Here is a 9,709-nt window from a genome sequence, read left to right as displayed (position 1 = left end):
CGGAAGGGGGATGTGGTGAAGCAGAGCAGAGGGTATGGATTTGGTAAACAGTGTTGGTAGGGGGTTCCAATGTGCTTCTCAACCAACTCCAACTCATCCACCCTTCCCCTGCGGGACAACTTTACCAGGGGGTGCAGGCGTGGGACGGGACACTCCGCCACCGAGGGGATTAATTGGTGTGGCACCTCTTTGGTGCACATGGCCAAAGCAATTAAATAGTGGCCCTAGGCCTTCAGTGGGCCATTATTAAACCAGTGACAAAGCAGCAAATTGGGCCTCTTCTCTATACTTGTGCCCACATATAAGCACATATGCTTGAGAGATTAAACAAATTCTGCATGTGTCTGCAGAAGTTGTTTTATGAGGTGTGAATACTGGTAGGAAAGGACTATAGGTATGGTAGCAGCAAGGTGAATGATAAAGATTTTAAATGTGAGCTATGTGTATTTGTTTGTGTATATGTGCCCATGTGTTTCTGCATAGACATTTTGAATACACAGTGTGCGGAGTATACGTAGGGTCTGGTGGCTTTCTTATTTCTCCCACTGTCTCTCCCACTCCCTGCAGCCATCAATTAGTGAGCCTGGGTGTGCGAAGGCCTTGTGCTCTTTCACACGAGCCTTTGTTACTTCTCTCTCCCTCTCTCTGTTTGCCCTGTGTTTGAAGATTGAGAAAAGACATGGGGCAGGTTACTGTAGCTCCCTTCTGGGGCGTTGGTTGGTATCTCACCCTCTGTATGCCTGCCTGGGCCTAAAGCAGCATACCACAGTGTCCATAGAGCCTTCAAACACAGGAGGGAAAACACAGACCTGGCCATGGTAAGCCAACCTCCGTTAGAAAAGGATGGTTGAGTCAGACACACCATCACCTCCAACAGTGCAGAAAGACAAAGGGCCCCTGAGATGTGGATGTATCAGTAAATGCAGATCATGTGATGTTTGGTGAAGGAGAAGGAAGAGGAAAAATGCAGACAGGCAGGTGAGGACAAGGATAGGGACAGGGAGGTTGGAAGAAAAAGAAGAAGGAAAGAGATGAAGGGAAAGAGGGGTGACCCTGTGGGCGATTTTAGACCCTTTTTAAAATTAATGTTAGAGTTTAAGTGAGAGTTTGTGAACTTGTCTGTTAGTGACAGAAGACAAACAATTACCTTTAACAAAAACTTAGTGTTGGCCAATCGGAGGGGGTTGTGCCAGACTCCCGGTTTTGGCTGAGTCTAGCTAATCTGTCAGAGGAAGAGCCGGAGACGGTTGTGATGTTTAATGTTGGTAGTCCCGAGAGAAGAGGTTGGTCATTTCATGGTTCAGATTAGAACCCAAATTGAACCCTAAGCAACTAAAATTGCTGAATGTTAGAACATTTACAGATGTAAAAACCATAGCCAGAAAGAAATCCTCTCCATTCGAATCTGTTTATATCTCTTAGCTGTCAATGTCAAAACTAAGACCAATTCCAGGTGCTATATCGAACGACTGACAGCTCTATTCAGAAATGCAAGAGGGTTAGCTAGTAGTGGTTATATTTAATACAATTTAGCCCAGAAAGAAGCTCTGAATTAGCTGCTTTTATTTTTTTTAGAGTGAAGACAACCTTTGTCTCACAAGGGTCAGATGTGTTCACCCCTAACCACCCAGCAGCCCAGCCCCTGCAGCCCTTCACCCCGGCCCAGATCTCCAGACATTGGGCTGGAGAGGGGCGTGAAGAAGGGGGCCAGACTGCTAGCCATCCATCACACCCATCTGACCCGGCCTGCAGTGCTGAAAAGACCGCGGTTATCACTCACCTCTGACACAGTCATCGTCGTTTGCCCTTATACGCGCACGCACGCACGCACGCACACACACACATAGATACATTATGGACAATCTCCACCATCTTTGCAGTCACACCAAAATGTCCTGTCACCTCCTGGCCTTCCTTCCATCAAACTCTCATCCCCATCCATCAACCCTAATCATTTACAAAAATGCCTACACGTTCCACAAATGGCTCGAAACCAATAAGACCTAGAGAAATGCCAGGTAACGCTGAACAGGGACCAATCACGTTAGTCTGCACTTTCAACTAGGAAACACTTATGTCCAGTCCTTCTGCAAAAGCTAGTGTTTGCTTTTATTTGGACTGGTGTGGGCCTTTGTGCTGATCTGAGTTGGGTGTCACAATAGCTTGTATTGTCCCTCTGCCTCCCAGCTTTATTACATATGTATGTGTTGATTGCTGCAAAACAACAATGCTGGTGCATGGCATTAAGCAGTAACAATAACAGTGATGCTTGGAGCTCCTACTCAGCGTTGGATGTTTATCCAACAAACCTCTGTGTTGACGCCCAGTACCCAATGGTGTGAAATACCAGCAGGAGAGCCAGCTTGGGAATATCATGAATGGGAACTGTATAGAATACTTTCCATTATTGAAGCATATTTTGGTAATTTTACACTACACACACTAAAACAATTATAGATCAGTGTTGACTGACTGCATCCAGCAAGTTATCCAAATAACTTTGTTTGGGCTGTATCCACAGGGCTTCGTATCGAGTTTGAACACTAAGCGCTGTATAGAATAAGCTCCAATAAGATAGATACATTATTCAATGGCACAATGGACACATATGAGAGAGCTCCATAGGCTCAAAGGTCTCCTGGCCCTCCCACGTCACTGTGGTGTAACAATCCTGTGTGGAATGCCAGGGGGTCGTTCTGGTTGAAAACCTTGGGTTTGTCACCCGCTCAACCCTCCAAGCATCGTGACACACCCAAGCGGGCCAAGTAATGTGCCACCCCCGTCAGCACCCTGTGGTATCAGAGACCTCACTACCCTCGGGTCCCATTCACACAAACCCACACATGGGCGTACACAGACAACAGCCATCTCTGATGCCCTTCTGATTCCCTCCGTTGGCATTTAGCTTCAGATGTTTAGTGTATGTGCGTATACTTGTGTTGGTGTATGAGTTTGCCTGTGTATGTGTGTTTGTTTCAGCGGGGCAGTGTGCAGCAGGGAGGGGGGGGGGGGATGGGCTGAGCTGACAAGAGTTGTGGTGCAGATGTCCCCGCAGCCAGTGAAGCCACATGAATGGCAACTCTTGTGATGGTGACGGGGAAACGCGTTGGAGGCCTGGCCTACGCACTCCAGTCATCTGAATGGCTGGAATTCAACTTGGTCGAAAAGACAAGCTCATGCGTGCAGACTGGAAACAATGTGCCCTCTTGATTACTTCTTTTCTTTTTCTCTGCCACTCTCACCATGTCTTCTTTGCCTTTGAATCCTTCCGCATCTTCATATCTAGCTGTAATTTTCATTGTGTTGACAGTTTCATTGTGACGCAAACCTTTCATTGTAACTTTAAAGTTGTTGAACATGAAAAAATATTGTATGTGTGTGTGTGTGTGTGTGTGTGTATATATAGATATGTATATACTATATATATATATATATATATACTGTGTGTATATATATATATATATATATATATATATATATACATTTTCTTGGGTGACTGTGGTTCAGTAGTAAAGCGGTTGCCTGCTACTCGGAAGGTTTGTAGTTTGATTCCTGGCCCTGCAGTCCCATGTCGATGTTTCCTTGTGCAAGACACTGAACCATCGGAGTGTAAATGTGTGTGAGTGTTTATCTGATGAGCAGGTGGCACCTTGTACGGAAGCCTCAGCCACAGTTTGCGAATGGTTCCTGTACTATGTAAAAGTGCTTTAAGTTGTTGTCAAGACTAGAAGCGCTATATAAATACAGTCCATTTACATTTATTAGTCATATATTCTTTTCATATGCGTATGACTAAAAACAAAAAAGCTAATTTATTCATTCTTAATAATGCATCAAATGAAGAAAATTATTCTTAGATGATGAAGCACAATCAATTGTTACAAAGATGGGTAGGAAATCACGGGGTAATTGATTTGAAGTGGAAATGTTATGATTGATCTATTGATTAGCTGTCTGGTGCTCCAGCCCTTTTTAACAGCAGAAATACAGCTTTACAGGGGACCATGAAGCTAGGACCTTGGAGGGACTCACACACACCATACACTAGGTCTATCTATTTAAATATGCAACTATCAGGATTTTGAGACAAAGGAGAGACAAGATGAGGCTGCCTCTTCAAGCTCTGTCCTATTAAACATCTGTCAATCTAAGAAGTTGATGCTCAAAGACCTTAGAATCTTGGAAAAGTTTTGTCACACAACATTTTCACATCATAATGTGACTAATATTCAGTTGACAAAAGACAGGGAGGGAATTGACTGTATGTGTGCTGAAAACACATTTTTCAGGATAAAAAGTTAATCTTTTGCTCTCAGTTTGCTCTTGGGTTTCTTTACAGTACACTGTCAACATCAGCTGCAAATAAGAGCACACACACATTTCCACAGATGCACATAAGACATCTACCGGCAGTCTTTCTCAGAGTTTTATCTGTCTGTGTGAGATTGTCTTTCCACATTGGCTATACTATTAGCTAAACCAAATAAACTAATATGAATTTAACTTTATTTAGAGGAGCTTTATGTGTGAGGTGACACTGACCCATAGGACATGATTAAACACATTAGTGAAAGCACAAGTAGTGGTGAAAAAAAAACACATACAAAAATGTATACGTAGATATTACTGAAACCACACTATCTTTGTCAGTATTTAAATAAGTAGTTTCACGTTTTGTTTGACATTAAAGTGTATCTCCACCTTAGTTTAAATCAAGGTACACACAGCTCCCAAACAGTGACAGTGAATCAGACAGCCAGACTACAGTGAAGTCCTTTATCCTGATAACAAACAGATAAATCACTCAGCTCTGACCCACACACTCACATACAAAGGAGAGTGACAGACAGTAAAAAGTCTGAATTGTCCCAAGAGAGACCAAGAAAAGGATTTTTGTTTGAGGCAGGAAAGGGTTATTGTTCACTAGATGCAAGGGCGTGGGCATCCAGGCACAGATTAGCCACAGGGAAACATTATCTCTCTGGGCCAGTTTACAAGACCCAGTCTGGCCTGGCCAGGCATAGTCTGGCCATCTAGGTGCGTTATGTTCTGAGTGACTCTTGTCTCTATTAAGAACAAAGTGTGAGCTTGTTGTTGAAACCCAGAGGGGTGAGCCCCTGCCCTCCTCCCCCTTTTTCTCCTCCCTGCTTCCCCTCCTCTCTTCCCCTCTGGCCCCCAGACCAACTGCGAGGCTGCTGGAGTTCAAGCCTGGCCACGTGTTGGCCATTACACTCCCACAATGACCTTGTTGAGCTCAACATTTAGAGTCTCATAAAAACATTATTGTCCGACTCCTGGGATCATTTGTCCACTACCAAAAAGGCTCAGAGAAAACCAAAATGTTAACCCCCCAGGGTTTTGCGGAGGCACATTTTTCAGATTCTGCCCCTTCTCTCCCTCTCTACCCATCCGCCCTCACCGTACCACATTGCACCCACACTGACGTAATTCCCGGTGGTGCCCACAGGGCACTCCTACACCAGCACATTCAGATATGAAGAAGGCTGCTTGGTGAAAATGCTGCCCCATAAAATAGCTATTTTGCGTTTTGTATTCCAAAGAGCAACACCAACAATAATATCCATTCTCCTCTGCATACATCACCATTTCAGCCTTTTCCTCCAATTTTAATGTATTTTGCCCACAAATGTTACTGTTTCTCATCTGTCCATCCATCTAACCTTCTTTCCTATTCAGATGCATAACTATGGACCCATAACAGCTAAAAGTCCCTAGTGGTCATTGAGTCTCTAAATATGTCCATTTCACATCGGCTGGGTGCATGTACCTGCTGAGTGAATGGGCAAGGTCGTGCCAGCCTATTAGCAATATTAAAAACCAACCCATTATGGTAATTGGGGAGGTCTAATGCATGTACAGGTTGCTTAGCGCCCATGTATTAGCTCTGATAGATGACTCAGTGATTAGCATTGAAAGGTACATTGTCGTGCAGCGCTGTTGCTTGCCCCCGTGCTTGCCACCTTCTCTCCGTCTCTCAATGTGGTGACCTCTACTGTGGACACTCAGGTCAGTTATACATGTCCCTGACTAAATGTTTGCTGCGAGGAATCAGAGTCACTGCTATGGACAAGGACATGGGTTATTCATTGTGACAATGACAAAGAAAATGTACTCTTTTTTTTCTTAGAGGGCTGCAAAAACATACTTAATGTCAATTTGGCCGGCCGAACATGATTGTGGTCAGAAATAGGGGAAGGCACCTGTTTCATCCTCATTACCTAATCATACATAAATTGACTTAAGATGTGCATGTAAATTTAGAAACTGTACAGTCAGTACAGAAAAGGTATTTTTTTTAAAAGCCAAACCTAAATTATGAAATTAAAAAAATGAAGTAATTAGTACTAACATTGTCAAATGGCTGATCTTTTTATAGTGGCACAATCTTATTTTATTATTAAGAATGCAAATATCTCAAAATTCAAAAAGTCATACTGATGAGAGTGTTAATACTTCACCATAAGTTTTTAATTTAGTAATCCATAAGGGAAATGCTTTGCCTTGAGTATCCAAATCACATTTGATTAAATTTTACCATCTGTCCTGAACCACCGGCACCCAACCCAATCCTCGTTTTACTTCCAATCCAGAGCTCCCATCCCCTGCTCTACGAGGAGCCCTGACTGGGTCTCTCAGGGATGGGAGCACATTCTCCTTTCATCCCTTCTTAGAGGACAAACATCAGTCCCATCACGCCGCCGATCCATATTCATGAGCCGCTTATGAATATCTGATAGCAGCCCCGCTACAGCTGTTTAGCTGGAAGAGCAACGTAAAGCGGCTCACACATGCACACACACAAACAAACATTTAACCAGACATGCATGTGCATATACACACATTCTTAAGCGACGTATTTTCCTTTTCTAACACACATGCATACATTGGTCGGAGACCAAATATCAGCCCCACATCTCCCAGTGGTTCTACCTGCCTGGCCCCCTGATAGCATCGCCTCATTGCTGGGCTATCGCTCTCTCTCCCTCCCTCTCTCCCTCCATCCCACCCTCCCTCTCTCTCTGGCTTTAATTAAAGTGTAAGTGTGACTACAGAATGAGAGAGGAATCCTTAAGTGTTGTATTTACCTTCCCTCGGACAGGGCTCATGCTTATCTGCAAGGCGAGAGTACTTGAGCCAAGAGACAGTGACTTCTCAAAGGCCTGAGTAATCGCTCGGGCCCCTCTCCCTTAACACACACACACACACACACACACACACACACACACACACACACACACACACACACACACACACACACACACTCCTTCCTCAACCTGAGCATCACCCATTTCGTGATGCCTCTCTCCCTGTTTGATGCATATGGAATACAAATGCTTCTCACATGACTTCTCATGAATTTCAGGAATATAAATGATCTAATGAAACATACAGTAAGTACAAAGAGTTGAACTAAAATAAACATTCGTAACACCTCATTAAGACAGAACAAAACAACATAACAGTGTGTGAAGGGGAATTTCTTATGTTCAGTCATGTGGCTGTAGCGATTCATGCTAATTGTTCTTCTACTAATTACCAAACCAACAAAGACTTTTTACTGTTGCTGGAACATTTCACTTCCTGTGTGCCAGATGATTTGGAAAGATATAACCCATTTGTTCAGAACAGAGAAAAGTTTTTTAATTGGTATTGGTTGTATCACTAATGTACTACATGGAATAACAATATAAAATGGTAAACTATCCAGAAACTGGCCAGACTGTGTTGTGCTAGATGGGAAAGCGGCCAATCCATGTAAGGACACGATGGGATCACCCTCTGTGAGGGTGAAGGCAAATATTTGGCTCTTTACTAGCTAAAGGTTGCACTGACCATGATCACCAGCTAGTCGTTAAGTTTATCTGCCCCATGGTGCTGTGCAGGGAAAGGAAACAGGAAACTATGCTCTTTTGCAGCTGTAAAACCAAAACAATGAGCTGAAAGATGCTTTATAGAGCTGAGTGGAACTGCAGAGTCAGATGATAATTGACTGTATATCTATGAGCTTCCCCTTTCACATTTGTTTCATCCATTGGTAATATTTCTTTTCTTTTTTTAATCTTTTAATCTTTATCTTTATGTTAGATAAAAAGGCTGTCTTGCATTTTTCCATATATGAAGAGGAGCCTTCCAGCCATTTACAATTGAGAATCTTTGGGAGATGAAAACAGAAAGAGCCTTTTTTCCTCCCCGGGGCTCCAGATTAGAATGGTGATATGAACACCTCCCTAACGGTCTGCTAGTGACTTCCTAATCACGTCCCTGCAACTGATACTGAGGCAGAAACAGGATGTGAGAGGGAGGGTGAGCAAGAAGGAAGAGCAAGGAGAGGGAGAGAGAGAGGCAGCTAAAGGCACAATCTTGGAAATCAAATGCCACAATCCACTGCATGTTTTGTGTGGCAGAGACACAGCGACAAGATTTAAAGGTGACATTGCAATCACTGGACAATACTGGCACAATTCCTGCCCTTTCAGATAGGTAGAAACCATAAAAGAACACTTGTGAGGAATTTCTCTGGTTTTCTTTTCTTTTGATTCTTTCTTTAATTTACTGAAACCTAACCCTTCCAGTCACTCGTCTTCTACTCCAACACATTAGAAACATTAGAATTGCTGATGCCGGCTAGAAATCCCATTTTGCTTTGGTCTGAAGAATATCTTTGTTCTGTGATCAATACAAATAGAAGGAGATTTAAATATCGCTCCTCTGGAGTGTGCCTGTGTGGCTGGGTAAGTGACTGAGGTAAAGCGAGAGAGTTTGAGTGTGCATTTGTGTGTTGAGCCGTGATTGGTTGTGCATAAGAAAGGATGAGAAATTTGTGGGAGCTTGTGTGTATGTGTGGGACACTGTGTGTTCCCAGAGGGTATTTCTGTTCCTTGTGTGGAGTACAGTTAAAGTGAACAATAGGCAATACTGCACTGCACCCTGTGCACCGTGGTACTACAGAACATCAACAAAAGGCGGGCTACAGGCTTTGTAGAAGACTACTACTACTACTACTACTTGACTTTTAGAAATGGTTAGAAAAAATGGTGAGCTTTTCGCCATAAAGGCCTTGAATATCAATGGTAAACCTATGAAGGTGCAGCCGTTTGATCAGCTGGCTTTGACACTCTACTTGGAAAAGATAACAGAATACATTGAGTTTAACTGTGCACTGCAACAGGTGCATTTTTTTCTTTTTGCAGCCTGAGTCAGTGACCAAACCAAAAGCACAAGAACAAAACCGTAGGGATATAATGATAAAAACATATGTAATTCAAAGGAAATTCATCCAAGGTTGTGGGAGAGTAAAGGATACAGTAATATAAAATTATACTTGAGGTGAAACATAAAAACCAGAAGGAGAAAAAAAGAGAAAAAAAGAAAAGAAACGTAAATAGATGGTGGAGAATCGAAAAGAGACGTGAGGGAAGGCTGAAGCTAGCTAGCGTCACTCATTAGCCATGCAGAGCATCTTGGCTGTGCTCCCACACCTCCTGGCTTATCATCGCCGGGGCCCTGGCTGCCAGCGCACCCCCATCTCCATGAGCCATCCCTCTCTGCCTCATCCCTCCATCCCTCCCCTTCCAGCCCCTATAATCACATCCGCAATCGCAGCCCCTAATTAGGTTAATTAATTTGTATCAGCCCTTGTAGGGACTTGGCTGATGAGGCAGCCATAATAGCGTCAGCAATTGCCCCC

The sequence above is a fragment of the Etheostoma cragini genome, chromosome 6 (assembly GCF_013103735.1).
Source record: "Etheostoma cragini isolate CJK2018 chromosome 6, CSU_Ecrag_1.0, whole genome shotgun sequence".
Lineage (NCBI taxonomy): Eukaryota > Metazoa > Chordata > Actinopteri > Perciformes > Percidae > Etheostoma > Etheostoma cragini.
This window is presented reverse-complemented; position numbering follows the sequence as displayed.